This window comes from Rattus norvegicus, chromosome 16, assembly GCF_036323735.1.
Source record: "Rattus norvegicus strain BN/NHsdMcwi chromosome 16, GRCr8, whole genome shotgun sequence".
In the NCBI taxonomy this organism is placed as follows: Eukaryota; Metazoa; Chordata; class Mammalia; order Rodentia; family Muridae; genus Rattus; species Rattus norvegicus.
Genome location: NC_086034.1, coordinates 25,914,271 through 25,930,464, shown reverse-complemented (window position 1 = coordinate 25,930,464; position 16,194 = coordinate 25,914,271). Strand labels below are relative to the sequence as shown.

At 43.0% G+C, this 16,194-nt stretch overlaps 1 protein-coding gene across 9 annotated transcripts in view; it reads right to left on the bottom strand.

The window, feature by feature from the left end:
• Csgalnact1 (chondroitin sulfate N-acetylgalactosaminyltransferase 1) overlaps window positions 1-16,194 on the bottom strand; it is a 335,361-nt gene that overhangs the window by 166,842 nt on the left and 152,325 nt on the right. For 7 of the 9 annotated variants that reach the window (XM_063275379.1, XM_039094494.2, XM_017600096.3 and 4 more), the window contains one exon: window positions 15,294-15,442. The gene's annotated coding sequence lies outside the window, so the exon portion shown is untranslated. Of the gene's footprint in view, window positions 1-15,293; window positions 15,443-15,586; window positions 15,879-16,194 lie in introns of those variants that run through there. The other 2 variants (XM_006253029.5, XM_006253027.4) reach the window with 2 other exon arrangements.

The following is a 16,194-nucleotide window of genomic DNA, read 5'->3' as shown; positions in this document are numbered from 1 at the left end:
TCCTGACAGTATGCCAATGAGGAGATTCTAGAGAATAGTAAAGCACAAAATCCAAGATGAAAAGAACCACAATAAAGCCTATGTCTCTTAAGGAACATCCAATCTGTCCATGTCTTACCCAATCACCCAGTTGTATTGACACAGCAGCGCCTCAGGCCTCCGCAACACTGGCTTCAGAAAGCCCCCTTGGCATTGTTCTCACTCGTAACTATTTTTTTACACCCTTCAGGTAGCCTTCAAGTCCAGACTTGCCACAGAGCTATGGCAGAGTCCCATTTAGAGAACAAGGAGAGGCTTGAGGGGGCAGAGGATCTCTACACCACCATAAGATCAATTCCCTTCAGCAAATATGCTTGGCCAAGAAAAGATTTTACAAGATGGCACTGGGGAAAAAGCTCAGTCAGTAAAGTGCTTGCCATGTAAGCGTGAGGCTCTGAGTTCAATACCCAGAACCCACATTAGAAGGAAGGAAGGAAGGAAGGAAGGAAGGAAGGAAGGAAGGAGAAAAGAGGAGAGAGAGAGAGAGAGAGAGAGAGAGAGAGAGAGAGAGAGAGAGAGAGAGAGAGAGAGATGTGTTTGTAATTTCAATGTTGAGGAGGTAGAAACAGGCAGGTTACTAGGGCACATGCTGGCCAGCTAGTCTAGCCAGACAGCTAGCCTAGTAAGACCAATGATACCAGATCTCAGAAATCAAGCTGGATGGAACCCAAAGAGTGATACCTGAGAGGACCTCTGACCTCCACAAGTACACATATGTTCTTTACACTAGAACCACACAGGCTGGAGAGATGGCTCAATGGTTAAGAACACTGACTGCTCTTCCCAAGGTCCTGAGTTCAATTCCCAGCAACCACATGGTGGCTCACAACCATCTGTAATGGGATCTGATGCCCTATTCTGGTGTGTCTTAAGACAGTGACAGTGTACTTATATATAATAAATAAATAAATCTTAAAAAAAATAAAATGAAATTAAAAGAACCACACACACTCACACAAACACACGGGGCAGGTGGTGCTTCCAAGAGAAGATACCTAACTTAGTCCTATAGGAATGAAACAGTTCCTAGAAGCCTCTTCATGTGCAGTGCTTCTCAGCTCTAGGTTATAAAAAACCACCTGCCCTGTAGTGATATGTATAGTAAAGCCTTTATGTCTGGCTTTAAATGAAAAGAATAGGAGAGTGATTGCTTCTGGCTTTGAGTGAAATGTTCCAGCAAAGCTTTTGCTATCTGTAGGTCAACCAGGAAAGGCTAAGAAATTATTATAAGACTGTTTGTACCTCGAGATGTTGTTTTTCTGGAAGGTATGCACTTGGTACTACGTGAGAGCTTGCAGCTGCACTAACCTTGGTCCTAAGATACTCCTGGCAAACCTGGAGTTCCTACTTTATGGCTAGCCTGGTCAAATGGGATTGGGATTAGTGTAGGTTATCTTCTCTCATAATCAGAAAAGGACAAGATAACTTTGGTAGCTAGAACTTTTCTCAGCCCCAATTAACCTTGTATGATATTTGAATAAAGTAACTGGAGTGAGCTAGCTGGGTGCCAGTCTCCCCCAAGGGGCTGTACCCCTTTGCTTCTTCAGAAAATGGAGCTTAGTATCTTGGTGAGCTTCTTTCTCTAATGTAGCACCTACAACCAACATTGATCAATACTTCTGTGTTCACTGAAATTGTATGTAGACAACACCAGCTCTAGACATATGGGCAAAGTCTTTGTCTTCTTAAAGCTCTGAGTCAGAGAGAAACACTCTCAGCTTACAACTCCTGGTGAGGTGCAGTTTAGCCTCAGAGCCTGGCTTCCCACCAGACAGCTCTGCTTAAAGGCTGCTGGGAAGGGCTTTTATTAAGAAAGTAAAGAGACATACATCATTATAGAAAGCTGCAAAGGAATTCTGGAGAACCTGCCATTCAAGTATGTGTCTACACTTCCTTTGAATTCTCCAGACCTTTATGGGCTAAGGTATGTCACATCCTACAAGAGAGAACCCATTGTAAGTTATTGCCAAGTTCATCTGCTCATAAAAAACTTCTGGAAAGCTCCCACAACCCTGGCAATCCCCGGAGGACACCTTTGGCAATATAATGTAATAACCCCTCATTAGTTACCCCTACTGGTTTCCTGGAAGGACAGCATGGTGAAAATATTCATTTAAAATTGTGGTCACGTTTCTGCCCTTTGGATTTCACTATGCGCTTTAGGATTCCAAGAGCAATTTGTTAAAAAAAAAAAAAAAGAAGAAAAGAAAGAAAGAAAAGAAAAAGAAAAGAAGGAAAGAAAAGGAACTGCCTCCATGTGCAGACTGGTTCAGAACCATGAGGTGAGGATCCAGTTCCTCACACATCCCACCTGAGAAGGTCCTCCAAACAGATTAGCACTTGCATGGTTTATTCTTCACAGAAACAAGCACAACTCATAAAGTGAAACTGGACACACATTCACTGATGGGATAACGTTACCAGATGATTCGTATTCTCAGCAGTAGCTCAGTCTTGAAATTTCCTCCTGACATCGAGGTGATGCAAAAGCCCCCAGTGCAGTATATCCTAATTAGCAAGGATTTGTTGTCTCTGCTTCATAGCAGAGTCCAGAAGGAATGGTACCTTCCAACGTCAAGGTCATACGATGCCCAAACTCTCAAGAACAGGCTACCTTCTCATGGTTTCCTTATGAGAGAGTCAAAATTGCAAATGCTCACCACAAGTAAAATATGTACCCACAATCCACTTCACATCTGCAGTCCATTTGTGACCAGTCTTAAAATAGATAGCAGGAAGAAGAGAAGAGTCGACTGCCAGCTTCCTTAGGGGTAGCACCTTGTCATGGACAGCACCACACCCACTCCCTTATAGGCAGAATTAATTGGTCTCAAAGGGTTAGTAATTTTTTAAAGAGGACATGAAGTTTGGGGGAATTTGAAGGAAGAAAATAATCAAAATGTACTGTGCACATATGTCAAACTTTCAAAGAACAAATGAAAATATTATATTAAAATATGTACACACATGCATACACAGGCAATGTGTTCAATTAGTGACAGCAAGATTATTGGAGGCTGGAGAAATGGATCAGCAGTTAACAGCACATACTAGTCTTGGAGAGAACTGGGGTTCCGTTCCCAGAATCCACATCCGATACCTTACAATTTTGTAACTCTAGGTCTTGGGGATCCAGTGCCCTCTGGCTACTTGCACACACACGATGCACATGAACTCATACAGCCTCACGCGCCATACACATAACAAAAAACAATGCCTAGATCTTTCAAAATTTATGGCTATCCTAATTATTCTTTCAGTATAACTTTATTGCTAATGGGAATTCTTACAGGCATTAATATTTTGGTTTATTATTTCATTTTAGTAAATTGTGAACTAAAGCTCATCTATAAAAGTTAGAAAGAATTTAGTACTTCTTCCCTGCAGGCATATTGATTATTGAAGTGTAAATAATTTTCATAAAATAAATTATCATCCATTGTGTGTTCTGTTGACAAATTTACTGAGTCCCTAAACACCAGGCTGTGTCTGGGCATTGAAAATACTACTACAGCAAATGGTAGACAAAAAGGTTTTGGCCTTATGAAGCTTTCATTCCAGATCTATGATGAATCCAAATATTTAATAACTGCTATTTCAACATTCTTGCAGGTTCCCTGTAAGAATCCATCTGTCTCTTTGATCACAAAAAATCTTCAACCGTTGAACCTGAAAAGAAGTGTTCTAATGGCTTGATTTGTGATGCCATATACATATACATACATATATATATATATATATATGTGACATATATATATGATACATATATAACCTCAGATGACCCACCCCTTCAGGTCTCTGAGCCTCAGTGTTCTCACCATTAAACAAGGACTAAGTTAGGCTCTGACTCCAACACAAGCATTAGTGGAGCATGGAGATTTATGGGAGAGAAAGGGCATTCTGTGACCTGATATTGGAGTGGGTCAGAAATGCTGAGTACCTTACTTGTCACAGTGACAAAACTTTGACCTGGAGTCCAGGAGACTGTGAGAGCCAAGATCTGTTGATGTCAGGTTTGTTCTCCGAACCCTGAGCTACCTTGCCCTTTGAAGAATGCCATGCAATTAGAGTTTCTGAGCCTTCATTTGTGCACCCAGTTGCTGGGTTGGAGAGAATGTCCTCCCTTGCCTCTGAAGGCCGCAGGCTAGCCTAGTAGCTGCCCCTAGGTAGCATGCTAAAGCTACGAATGCTCAAAAGCAATCTCCTTCGAAAAGTCTTTCCATAACCGATGCTCAGGTCCACAAAATCAAAACCATTACATCACCATATCAAGCTTCCACTAGAACCCAGCTAATTTACAGCAATTGCCTCTTGTTGCAGAATAAGCATAAATCTTACCATAATCCTAGTTTCCTTGAAAATGCACAGCACTCTTTAAAAGTCTGAAGTGAATAATGTAGAAATTTTTTACAAACAAATCATCAATCCAAAGAAAATGAGCACCTTTGGAAGGGCCAAATAAAAAATGCACCAACCCCCCCCCCCAAAAAAGGAAAAAAGTTAAGTAAGAGCATCTCAACCCATCAACAGCAGAGAGGAACAGTCATTATTCTCTTCCTTACTCGGCAGTATACAGTGGAGCACCATCCAAGAAACCACAGTCAGACCCCTCTAGCTGACATCTATCATATATGGATATATATGGATACCACATATATTTCTACCTTCTGCCAGTTGTCTTAGCAATCAGCAATAGCACCTGCTATCTTCTCTGCCTCCTATGAATATGCATGGAGGCCTTACGCCTTCTGACACTGATATTGCCCCTGACCTATACCACACATATTTGACTGGCTGGAAGCTATGGAAGGATGATAGAATATGTACCCCAACAGCTCTTTTGCCTAAGCCAGTGGTTTCCATACTGTATTCTAAGGCACCCAATACATCAATGGTGTGACACAATGGTACTTTGGAATATTTTGAATTTTGACTAAAGTGTAGTGATGGTGGACATCTATTGGATACCATGACAACTACCAGCTTATGAACATTCATGCCTGTGAAATTACAACAAGCTACATTCTCTTTGATGGCATCGGAGCCTAGAAAAACTGCTCCTTGGATATAGTATAACAGTCTTCAGATATTAAAACCTGCAGAGATTCTATCCTGCAGGAAGCTCCTTAAGCAGGAAGGTAAACCACTCAAAATAGTTTCAGGAAGTCCCTGAAACTGACCAAATTCACTAGGTAACTCCCTGCTAGATTATTCAATAAAAGCTGGGATATCCACCCACCTATGAACATGCTTGCACACACACACACAGAGAGAGAGAGAGAGAGAGAGAGAGAGAGAGAGAGAGAGAGAGACAGAGACAGAGAGACAGAGAGACAGAGAGACAGAGAGACAGAGAGGGAGAGGGAGAGGGAGAGGGAGAGGGAGAGGGAGAGGGAGAGGGAGAGGGAGAGGGAGAGGGAGAGGGAGAGGGAGAGGGAGAGGAGAGAGAGAGAGAGGAGAGAGAGTGTGTATTCATCTCAGCTTTGCCAAGCTGCAAAGAAGTCTCAGGAGAAAATCAACTCTGAGATCAGATCAGCTGTGTGGAGAAAGCAGCAGCTGAGCTTCCTGGAAGAGATTTAGAGCCTCATGAGGCACGTGGAGAGGACAATCTCCAACCTGTGTCAAGCTGCCTGCAGGATATGCTATGTGCTCCAGGTTTCCAGCTTTTGTGAGCTGTCCCCCATGCTGGGCTATACCCTGGTGATATGATTGTCTTCTGCTGCTCCTGTCAGTAACCCCCATATTCCTGTAAGTAACTCTAATAAAACTCACTGGTTCACCAATTTCACCAATCGGACTTTGGGAGTATTCATACTTTAGTCTGCTGTGGTTTGTATGTCTGGGGTGAGTAGACATATGGGTTACATCTTACCAGGAAAAGTTTTGTCACACAATGCTGGGAAGTTTCTGTAATAGAAAGAAACATCTGCATGAAGCAAGGTGGTTTGAGATAAGCCCTCCATCCCCGAGGGATGCCATCTCCCATGACTGAGGAATTGTTATAGAAGAGTGACATCAAACTGGTGTCTTTCCTTTGCTTATTTTTCAAGCAGCCTCTAAGTTAATGACCCATAGAAACCTTATGGCTGACAGATTTGATTACATATTTTTAAAACAGACCTTTCTTTTAAAGTCAGTGAAATGACTCTTTCTCTCTCTCTCTCTCTCTCTCTCTCTCTCTCCTTCTCTGTCTCTCCCTCTCTGTCTCTGTCTCTCTCTCGGTGTGTGTGTGTGTGTGTGTGTGTGTGTGTGTGCGCGCGCGCGCGCGCGTGCGTGCACGCGCATGAATCAAGACATTTAAGAATTTCCAACCTGTGAAACCTTTTGATTCATCCTCAAAATAGGGCAAAGAGCAGGAGATTTTCATTTTCTAACAGTAGATACTTGCCAAAGACACCTGCTCCTGGACCCCTCCTTATGAGGTCCCAGCAGCCCCTGCAGGTCTGCACTGTCCCTCCACGTGTGGCTTACAGCCTCCTTCACGGCTGCAGGTGCCAAGGTTGAAAGAGGAGAAACTGAAATTTACGCTAACGACCACCTGCAAGCTAAGACATGTTTTCACGGTTGTAAAACTGCACATTGTCATTATGAAGTCCCGAGTACGGGCAATTTGGAATAAATCACTACAATACTAAACAAGCATTCAGGACAGCCCCGCGATAGCGACATTGGTGCCCTTTCAGTCCCTTTACATTCACTCAGCTCTCAGCTTCAGTTTCCCTACCTGAGCTCTCACCACATAATAAGATTAGGTGGGAGCCTCACTCTCAGCCAGACATCCTAATTGTGAAGAGGAGGCTTTCAGAATGCTAATTTCACCATGGGGTAACAACCGACTGATAGGTATCAAAAGATAGAGATGGGGGAATAAAAAACAACCTGTTTTTTTATTAATAGTTTAAGGAGAAAAAAATGGTTACTACATAGAATAGAAATCAGGCATGAATTAAAATGATTAATATCGTAATAAAAGACAGATGGTCATCACGTGACTCCAGACATGACACTTGGCTGACAGCCATCATTGCCAATGACATTTCCTGCTGGACATGCAGAGCCTAAGTGAAATTATGTGCTTTACACATCTAATGAAAAGTGCAGAACGTTCTCTCTTTAACTTCGTTCTCTTGTTTGTAAATTTGTACATGTACATATGTAATAATACTTTTTATAATATTCACCCTCAAAATATCCTTTCTCCTTCCTTCCTTCCTTTTTTCCTCTGACGCCTTCCTCCTCCCAACCAGTTTCCACGTGAGACTAACATCTTGCTTTGTTTGTTGTAGGTAACTGCCTTACCGCATGCCCACAATATAAAAAGAACAAAAGATAATCTTCTTCAAAAACACTTCACAAAGATGAAGAAAGACTCTAATAGTGCTTCTGACTAAAGGAACACAGAGGCACGATGATGAAAGTCAGCACCTGATCCTGGCGCTCGAAGAGAAAAAAATGCAAAAATAAAATAAAATGAAGGCCATTACTGCACTAATTTACAAAACAGGAACACAGGTAGGAAATCGGGCAAGTTCAAATAAGTGTTAGGTTTGTTGATACGAAAGCTGCACTGTTCTTATGTGAGAGACTTGTCTTGCAATTATGAAGTACATTCTGGATATTTAGGGTAAAGGTCTTTGATGTATATACTTGTTCTCCCATGGTTTAAAATATCTGTATTCTGTGTGTGTGCTCTATACACAGGGCACAGAGGGAAAAGCCCAATGAAGGACAAAATGGTACAAATGCTAGCAATCGGTTAACTAGAGTAAGGAGTCTGTGAAAAGTCTTTGCACTATTCTTAACTTGCAACTTCCTATCATTGGAAATTACATCCCAAAAAAAAGGTTCAAAACGAAAGCGCTACACATTCGCTATTTAAATACAAGACGCCAAAAGCTTAACAAAACAGGATCAAAACTACAGAATCATGACAGAAACTCGACTGTAGCCCAGTGTAGCCGTACTAAATCCTATAGAGAGATTGTCAGCCCTCTGCCTGTGGCACAAGCTGTGGTGCATAGCCACAGAGCTAGGGAAAAGGACTACTGACTGATATTGAGCCTGAGAAGAGCCAGCCTGAAAGGAGACATGATGGCTGGGGGCTTGCCACAGGGACCGGAAGTCAGAATCATCATCCTGGTATCCGCGTGGGCAGGGTCACATGATCTCCCAGTGGTTCTGACTGGGATGCTGAGGGCAGGTAAGGGCTCCCAAGGAGCTCTGATACCAAGGAAGCCAACTGTACGTTAGCCAAAGGGCTGCACTACGGCTTTCTGCTTCCAGCTGGCTCTTTGCACCCTGGGAAACCGCAGCCCCAAAGCAAACCTAAGGAACAACGGCTTGTTGTATAAAGTACTCTCTACATTTGTTTCCGGGTTATAGACAAGGAAAGTCTATAGGACGCTAACACGGAGGAAAGGATACATAGAGTTAAAAGCTACCTGCCGCGCCTGCTGGTCTACTTCGCTCATTTCACACTCCTGAGGAATTTGGCTTAAGCAATCTGGGGAACTGAGCCCATAGTTTCTTCCCCAGCCCCAGGCTCCTCCTTCCCTGTCTCTCCCTTTAGAAGTTCCTTGAAGACAAAGTGCATCCCATTCCTCCTGAACCTCCAGCCTCCAATGTCTGCTCGCAGTTGTTTGAGATCCAGGTTGTTTGTGCTAAAGTTATGAATAAACAGATTATTTCAAGTATGTCAGCTTGAGAAGGGAAAGGAGAAAAAAATCAATGCTCAAAATACCTTTTCAACTTTAAAGAGTGAGAAAATTTACATCACGTAAGTTAATACAGATAACAACCCACGCCTCTCCTACTGCGCTGCCGGCATTTTCCAATTGGGAATCTCAGTTCTTACATCTCCAAAGGTACCATTCGGTGCCACTGCAGACAGAGAAGCTGCAGTGTGGAGGATTTTAGAAACAAGTACTGGCTTACTCAGCTAAGGAGAGCGGAGAGGTTTCTAGAGCTCTGGTGAAGCCCAGTTGTCTCTTATTTAGAACAACCCAGCGATTGTCACAGCACCGAACTACCAAAGTACTGAAGTGCAAAAGGTTGGGGACAGGCTCCCTACTTTCAAAGAGAAGAAATGTAGTTGAAGGAAAATGCTGGGATAATTAGTGCCTTCAGGGGTCCTGAAGGGAAGGAAACTACTCAAATGCATCTAAAATGGACACCGATATGTAGACATTAGAACCCATTCTGTTTGGATTTGTTATTCAACGTGAAACAACTGGACAGCGGAATTGGAAATACAGTGCACAGAAGAACAAAAAATTGCTTCCCTGACGCAGTTTTTACTCTGTCAACATTAAGTATTTCCTTTCATTCATGTCACTTTCTTTTATCTCCAGTTTCCCCATGATCTTTTTCAAGAATAAAAAAAAAAAAAAATGAGGAATGAAGAAAGCGATTACCAAAAGAAGCAAGAAAAAAAAAAAAAAAAAAGCAGACACTACTTGACACTGACTGAAGGTTCCAGGCCTTTGTTGTGCATTGTTCTACCGTCCCACTTAGAAGAGCAGGAGGCTCTACTTATTACTCATCCCTAGTAATCGTGATACCTTAAATATTTGCCAAACACCTATTGTATTCCAGACATCATGGCATCAACGATGTAGTATAGGACCCAGCAGGGTCTCTTACCCTCAAGACCACACAGCTAATAAAAAAAGAAAACAAAACCCAAAACCAATTGTGTGACCAGCACCACTTGGCAATTGGGTTAGCAAGTTAGCCTCGAAGTCTGTTGCTCCGTGCTCACACTCTCCTGTCTTCTTCTTCTAACCTCTGGCTTGCTCTCTAGTCCTTACTCACTGCTCTGGGCTGCAGCCAGGCCCTCCTCAGCTCCTCTCTCCTGCTGCCATGCTTCTCCATTCTCTAGTCCCCCTCCGCCACCCTGCTGTCACAGTTGCCCGAGTTCATGTAGCACATAGCTATCCTAATGGTGCCCTCTCTCAGCAGGGCTCTGGGGCCTTTTGATGGAAACATTCCTGTGCTCCAATGTACCCATCTAAGGGGGAGCTCCAGTTGCCCTCCACCCCCAGCCAATGCCTAAGCAATCTTGTGTCCCTGGGAATGTGGCACACCTGTATGCAGCTATTACATACCTAGGTACAACCTTCAATCCACCATTAAGCTCAACTCAAGTTAGGACAGAAAGAAATTTTCCAAAGCTATAGGAAAGGGCTTTAATTCCATTCGATCCTAGAAAACAATCATAAGAGTTCAATATTATAACCATGCGGTAGTGTTTAAGTCAGTCAGACAGCCCTGTCGTGAGACAAGATCATCCTAGGCACTTGGCATAAGGTTAGATATTCACATGCTTTAGAGAGTTAGAAGCACATGTGATAGGACAAGTCACTTCTGGAGTAAATTTTGAGATTGCGATTCTTTTAAACTTCTTACTACTTCTGTGGGATACTTCCCTACTAAATTCCTTTTCTCTGAGATGTTGCAAGCACTGGCTATCAGCCCTACACTAACGACCCGACTTTGATCCCTAAAGTACACGTGGTGGATAGTAACTAGCTCTGACGATTGTCTCCAGACATCCGCACATGCATTGTGATACCCACATGTGCACACACCATACCTCCTCACACGCACACTCACATACATACGCCCTAAATAGATGTAATCAAAATGGAAAACAAAATAAACATGAAATTAATTTTCTGCTTCTTGCAACCAAAAATGCTAAATGATATTTAGTATTTTACATTCCTGAAGCGATAATAAATGTAAAAACAAGACAAAAGCTGACCATCATTGATGTAATTAATGAGTCACAGTAAAAGAAATGTCAAGTTCTGATTATTAGGAAGAAAACACCAGAACAGCAGGGTAAAAGGCTTTTCACAGAGGGAACAACACACCCTTTTTTTATTCATGGCAATGGCTGAGATCTTCACCACAGGATCAGCTTCCAGTCCAGGCTCCAGCACTTGGTAATGACAATATCCACTGGCAGCCTAGCACACAGTAGGTCAGCTCTTTTTGTACTGGCTGAGCCCTAAGGAAGACTGGAGACTGAGAAGCATGGAGAGGGAGACAATAGGAGCCATCAGAACAAGCCCTGGAGGTGAGCATGACACAGTGACCCTCCCTAACAACCTGACTTTGGTCCCTGGAGCCCACATGGTGGGTTATAACCAGCTCTGGGGAGTTGTCCTCTGACCTCCACACATGCATTGTGACACCCACACTGAAGCAGGAAATTAACCTGATGGAAAGGGGCATCAAGAAGTAATCCCTAGACAGAAAGGGAAAGATGAAAAGCAAGACCCAATCCAGTGCCAACTGGAATAAGTGACAGTCTAGTAGAAGATGCACACAATGTTCCGAATCCCCTCTGGAGAACTTTGAATATCTTCCTCTATTGTTCTCTCTTTTGCTTTTTGAGACAGTGCATTTCACTGAACCTAGAACTTACTCCATTAGGTAGACTTGCTAGCCAGAAAATTTTAGTGTCGGAGGTACAGTTTCATGCCTGGTCTTAGGTGGGATAAATGTTCGACAAGCCCTTTACCCATCGAGCCATCTTTCCAGCCTCCAAGTGATACAACCTCCCAGGGTTATATCCTGGCATACAGGATAGACCATATCCCATGGCATACATAGTGACAATGTCACTGTGAAGTACATAGTTAGTTTTATTTCTAATACCTACTTTGTTTTTCACTCTGTGCTACTTGGTACTTGTTTTATGAACTTGTAGAATACCAGCAAAGACTCACAAGATTAGATATCTACAAACAGAATCTCTGTTCCCAAGACACTATTGGAAAAACTGAACCACTAAAGTGAGAAAGGACAGGGTCAGCTCAGAACAGCATTGTGTAAACAGTGGGAATGACATGCCCGTGAATAGAATACAAAAGGATGTGACATAGATATTTCCGCTGAACTGAAACAGTCTCTCTTGGAGGCATAATAGGGTCTCTTAAGAGTCAAAAAAATATTTCCCAGACTTGGGAAACTCAGAAATTTATAAAATTCACTATTCTCCCTCTATAAGGTTATGTAAACAGTAAGCAATTGCTGAGGGAGAGGGCTTTTCCATGAAGATGACTACTCCTTGTACAGGAAACGGTCAGGATGTTGCTTCTCTGAGTCATCTCCCTTACTGGGGTGGGCTCTTTGGTGATGTAGATACATATGAATCATCACGGTCCTGTATGTGACTTTTCATCCTTATCCCTGTAGGTCACTCCAATAAACTTATTGCTTCACCAAGTAGGACTTGGAGGAATCAGCTGTGTGTTCTGTCATTGCAGTTTTGCCTTGGATAAATAGATGCTTATTTATGTCTCCTGAGGACGAGACATGACAAAGGATCAAAAAAATACAATGTGAGGAAGCATGGTCAGGTATGCGTCAGTCCTTCACTAACTCCTTCTCCATGCTTCACTCCACTCACTCTTCGCTTGGTACCCACAGGAGCCATAGCCTGGTTGGCAGAGTTAAGCAATATCGATGCAGGATGCTTATCTATGTGGACTGCTGTGGGGTGAGCTTTAAAGGCTGAGAAACAGGTCGGTGAGGAGTTACCAGATGTCAGCATCCCAGTAGGAAGAATAGTGTGGAGGTCACCAGCTTCAAACAGTCACAATGAGGAGAGGAGGAATGAACAAAAGAAGGGATCTGAGGGTAGGAAGCCGGACCAAGAGCATGAAGATGTGAACAGGGGTATAGGCAGCACTCAGAGAAAAGATCAAGTCTCTTTCTTGACCAGAAGAAGGGAATTGTGGGTATGGAAATGTATCAGTGAGCTGCAGCAGGTACCAAGTGAGGATACAACTGTGGCAAGAGTTAATTCACTGAGAAGAGACCATGTTGGGACAGGCCCTTGAATGACAGAAGTTGTGGGACCTTTCAGCTGTAGAGTCTTGATTTAGAGTCCCTAGGAGTGAGGGTTATGGGCTATATAAACCTCTCAAGTTCCTGCCCCTGTTCTCTGCTTCCTGACTGACTCTAAGACATAACCATTTACCTCACACTCCTACGGCAGTAGCCATAGCAGTTCCCACCACCATACCTTCACCACCCTGATAGATTGTATGCCCTGAACCTGGTGCCAAAATCAGTCCTCTCTTAGGATGTTATTCCATCACCACAACAAGAAAAATCACACAGGACTGGTGCTATTAAATATCTGGAACAGGAATTAATGCCTTCCACGTGGGCTTCCATGATTGGCAGCCCGATGCTATGTGGAGCACCTGCCCATCACTGCTGCCAGATGTTCAAGCCAGTGAGAAGCAGCAGCTAGCAGGCTCCCAAGTTAGTGCTTACCTAGCAGGCCTCCTGTTTCCTGGGTAACATCTCCTGCTGCAGTACTAGGTTCCGACAGAACTATAACTGTTCTTCGTTGCCAGTGTATGAACTATAGCCTCCCCTCCTCTGTCCTGTCTTAATACCCAACAGCTTTAAACCAGAGACATTTTCCTTTCCCCACAGAAACTTTGATCAGTTTTTGATTGCTTCCCTGCTAATTTTCACTCTGGCCCCTTTCTGCTATCATCTCAAGACATTAACAGTTATGGCACATGCAATTTTTTAAAAAGCCAGGGTTCCCTTTTGCAACATCCAAGTTATTCTTGAAAACATTAAGCATCCTAAGACTCAAGGTGAGAGCCACCATTCTTGTGCCCTGAAATTGGCCCCAATCTGTCTTCATAGCCCCTCTGCTACTTCAGAGAAGAACTTATCACGGAGAAATTTCCAGTTGCTGTGTTCCTATGCTCACTTTTGCCTGAGGTTGTTTATATTTTTCTGTTACCAACAACTCAAATGTGGTCCCTTTCAAAACTCTGTGTTTTCTACCTCTTTAGTACAATTATGTACAATCGAGTCACAGATCTTAACCTCCACCTTTTATCTGAGTCCATATAATAATGCTAGACCCCTGCCCTGTCCCTATTCTCAATAATGCAAAATCAGGAACAAAACTTCTGTTAAAAATGTGTCCAAGAGGAAACAGCACTTTTCAAAGACACAAGTGTCTGCCAGGCACAGGTCCCCTGTCTTCATTTCTGTGCCTACTTTTCATTGTATTTCTAGAGAAAACTCGAAAGAAAGACAAAAAGTTTCATTGCTGAAAACAGGAAGCAGGGGAACTGTTTTCCATTCCCTCCCCAACTATTTCCCATTCCCTCCCCGGTGTTAATGAGATCTCGTGCTTGTATGTAGGTGAGAATGACCCTGAACTCCTAATTCTCCTGCCTCCATTTCTCAATTCTCCATTTCTGGACTGCCATTTCTTTAACATCAAACTTGCCAGTTGAATATCTTATAGTAAAGAAACTCAAAGTTATTGGTTACAAGAACAAAACAAAAAAGAAATATTACATTTATCCCAAGGCCTAAAACGTTCATATTCATAAGGAAGCAATTCTCAAATAGTTCTAATGAGCACCCCTAGGGTTATTACAAGGGTGATTCATCTTCCCAAACCATTTTACTTTAATCTGATCAAAAAAAAAAAAAATCACTGTACCCATTTGCTTGCAGAATGACTATTTCAGAAAGGTTAATACTCTGTCCCAACTGTGTTCTTGATTAAGTGGACAGTTTTGTTTCGTCTTCTGAAAAGAAGCTCTTCTAGCTGTGCTAGTGATCAATGCTCCAAGAAGACAGAAATGCCAAAAGTGTTTGAAAGTGAAATACAGATCATAGGCAGTGGATGAGGAGATTCAAAGCAAAATAGTTGAGTTTCTTTAAAAAAAATATGCCTTTAAATAACTTTTCATTAATATAACTATTAAAATGAATCGAACATATTTTGTATATAACTGGGATAGCCCCGGGATGCGGACCATATAAGATTTGCTCTCTAAGTCATCTACAACAAAAAGATTCACTTATTCGTAAGAATGAGTGCTGCATAAGCCCTTCACTGGCTAAAAATGATCTTGGCTTCTCTTCTTATAATGGAAAAAAGGAGTCTAAAATGCTAAGGAAAAAAGAAATGGGAGGTTACCCCTGTAAATTTCCATCCTTTAAATACAGGTGAGATTTAATAAAATGCACGTGATTTGGTGTGTAACACACAACTCATCTGAACATATAATTCCCACCCCACCCCCCACAAAGCAGTAGGGTATACCCCTCTTCCTCTCTTAATAAGCAAAATGCAAAATATTTTTGAAATGAAACCGTCAATATCTAAACGCGCGAAAACCCGGTTGAAGACAGAGGAAGGCAGAACACCACACTTCCACGTGGAAAAGAACAAACCCAAACGAGCTAACCTCGGCAGAAAGAGAGGCGCACAGCTGCTCCGCTCACACATCTGCTTCTGGCGGTGACTGCGCTCGAGTCGCACTTGGCTTCCAAGTCAGGGTCCAGAGGGAAAGTACCGCCCCCTTCTGCTAGCACCGTGTTCAGCTCAGCGCCACCACTGGAGGAAAAAAAAATCATGCAGTGAAGTGTTAACAGTAAAAGAGAAAATCCCCATCTGAGTTTTTCTGGAGAGGAAAGAATCCACCGGCTACAAGGGTTCCCTCTGGGAGTCGTACTGCCAATGCCCACCGCTGCCACTCACAGCACTAAGCCAGTCTGCTGCTGCAGCCCAGAAGGGAACGCTGTGCTGGCAGGACTGGCGCCTGCTACAGCCGCTGGAGAGGACAGACTGGGTGCTGTTGATTACTATCCGATTCCCCACCCCCACCCACGGGCAAGAACCTCTGCCCAGCCCACCGCTCGCTCGGTACTTCTTGCCCACGCTGAAGTCTGATGGAGTGCGTTACGGATGGACCCACACTGTCCCAGCCCTTGACAAAACAGATGCTGTCAGCTGAGATACAAGCCGAAAGTGAACACAGTCAGGCCAAAGACTCCCTGTAAGTAAGAAAGATTCTGGAAAGACACTAAGGCGCTCATGTGGAGCCTGTAATATACTGTTTCCAGTGAACTAACTTGGGGCTCAGTTCCCCAAGAGTTTTTCTTATTTTTATCCTGTCTGTCCCATAATTCAAGTAATAGTCGCAATATATCCATGTGTGTGTATATACACTACCACTTCTATTTCACATGCAGAAATAATAAAAAGTCCAAGATGATTTATACAAGGCCACAGAAAAGATTGATAAGCCACTCAAGTCTACAGATTACTTGCTGCCCCCCCAAACCCCTACCCCCGACTCCATGGGG